The sequence below is a fragment of the Penaeus japonicus genome, unplaced genomic scaffold (assembly GCF_977035675.1).
Source record: "Penaeus japonicus unplaced genomic scaffold, GWHDUDI00000001_assembly GWHDUDI00000021, whole genome shotgun sequence".
Classification (NCBI taxonomy): domain Eukaryota; kingdom Metazoa; phylum Arthropoda; class Malacostraca; order Decapoda; family Penaeidae; genus Penaeus; species Penaeus japonicus.
The window spans coordinates 23,651,536-23,654,189 of record NW_028234423.1 but is presented as its reverse complement, the minus strand read 5'-3'; positions in this window follow the sequence as shown (position 1 = coordinate 23,654,189).

Genomic DNA, 2,654 nt, shown 5'->3' with positions numbered 1-2,654 from the left:
AGTGTAAACACATCAGCACAAACTGCAGGCTGAGGATGAGTTCAAGTGCGGGCTTAGTGACAACCACTGCCAACATGAAACCTGCCCTCAATACTCAAAGGCAACAATGCTGGATGCCATCATCATCATCTGGGTCCTTCTGCAAGTTACGAGTGCTATTCCAAAACAGACGAAGTTGTAAAGCTGCAATATGCAGCCTATTACGACTTCAGTTCTTAAAACAACCCTTGGTTCCATAATCACCAGCTGCACTACTTGAGTACATTGTACCACTCCTGTAACATTAACGGCAGCTACACTGTATTTTTGAAAACTGCATCAGCCATTAAGCCATTTTAAACCATTAAAGGCAGCCCCAGCCAACCCCAGCCATGTCAGGTATAAAACAGCCATTCATTCTACAGTATACAATGTTCTGTCACCATAAACCAAAAATATCAAGTATCTGGGAGGAAGGATGGCTAGGCTTGGCTGTGACAGCCTGACCACAGCTACATAATACAGGTATGGGGAGGCAGTTCCTCACAAACAACCATTGCAAGGGAGTTGGGGATTTTAAAATAATAAATAAAATGAAAAATCATAAAAGAAAATGGAGAAAAAAGATAACTTAATAATCATGTTATAAAAAAAAGAAACAGTACACATCAGTTGCCAGTTGGCGACACACTCATAATCATTTACACAAAATACCTACACTTAAACCTCCAGTATTTCATTGTTAAAAAAGTCTTTGTTATGTACAAAATATAGGCTAAAACTTAAAACCTAAATGCTGTACAAAAGGCATCGGTAGACTAAGCTTATATTTCAGTATCAAATACAACGGCCTCAACAAAAGAAATGAGCACATTAACCAATTCTCTTAACAATTATTGTACCTAAAATTGTACAGTTTAAAAAACCACTGCGCCAGATACTCTTGCTTGTTTACAACCGGGAAAATTCACATCAAGCCCGTACAGTACAGGACCCAAGGAGCAGCACGACCATCAGAAAAACAATGCCTTGCGTGCTGTGCCTGTCCAGAGAATTCTTGCTTAATACAAATCATAATCTTGATTCACTTTGACAGCACAAACAGGACTTGGCAGATTGCTATTCCGTTGCGACGAGGTATTAAAACACTTGACTTCATTACACCTTAATATTAGTCAGATATTAAAGGAAATTTACAATAATAACAATAATAAAATTATGGGCTATCTTTAACACTACTGAGAATCACAATTTACCTAGAAATCCTACCTTAAAAAATTAAATAGTGACATATATGTAAAATAGTCAATATTGCTCGTCCACAAACTGTCTTTACAACTATAAAAAAAAATAAAAAATAAAAAAATTAAATTAAAAAAGGAGAGAGAGAGAGAGAGAGCAAGTTCCAAAACAAAAAACATTTGGGGAAAATTAATAACCATAATTTTCAAAACGGCATAAATAAAAGAGGGAGGGAGGAGGGCTAAGATGTGTGGTCCTGTACAGGGCAGTTCTTGATACGAGCTAATCTTTGGTCTCTGAGTCGTCTTACTTCTAACCTTAGACCAGGTGGAGAGGTTTATTGTGGTGGGATTTAAAGTGGTGATGGAGTTGTGGTGACAATGGTACATTGCTCAAAGTCATTAGTAGGCAATCATGGGGATGGTCATTCTTCTTTAATTATGTTTGTGTACTGTTTGTCGTCGCAAAGGAGGCATACTGTTTCTACTACATACCTGCGTCTTTGCACTGTGCCTGCGCTGGAAGGTGCCACTTATTGTACATTTGTGTACTGATAAACACACATGCTTGCATGTGTGGACACACTGATACAAGTGTATATACAAACATATGCATGCTTACTTGTGTGTGTATGTCCATGTGTTGTTTCCAATTGTACAGAGTAATGAATTAGATATATATCTATGTATATACATGTTAATATATATATATATACATATATATATATATATATATATATATATATATGTATATGTATATATATATATATATATATATATATATATGTATATGTATATATATATATGTATATGTATATATATGTGTATATATGTATATATATATATATGTATATGTATATATATGTATATATATATATGTATATGTATGATACCTATAATACTATATATATATATATATGTATTTGTATATATATATATTATATATATATAGATATATATATATATTATATATATATATATTAATATATATATTACACACTGATATATACCTATATATCCTCCAATATAAATATATATACCTATATATATATATTATAATATATCCATATATATATTATATATATATATATATATATATATATATAATATATATATTAGATATATATTATATATATAACTATATATATATATTAGTATATAATATATATATTATATATATTATATATATTATATATATTATATATATATCCATATAAATATATATATCCATAAAAATATATACATACATATATGTATACAATACATATACACACACAAACTAAGTGTGTGTGCGTGTATATGTATATGTATATGTATATATATGAATATGTATATGTATATATGTATATGTATATATATGTATGTATGTATGTGTGTGTGTGTCTGTGTATAATATAATATATAATAACTTTTATATATTTATATATATATTAT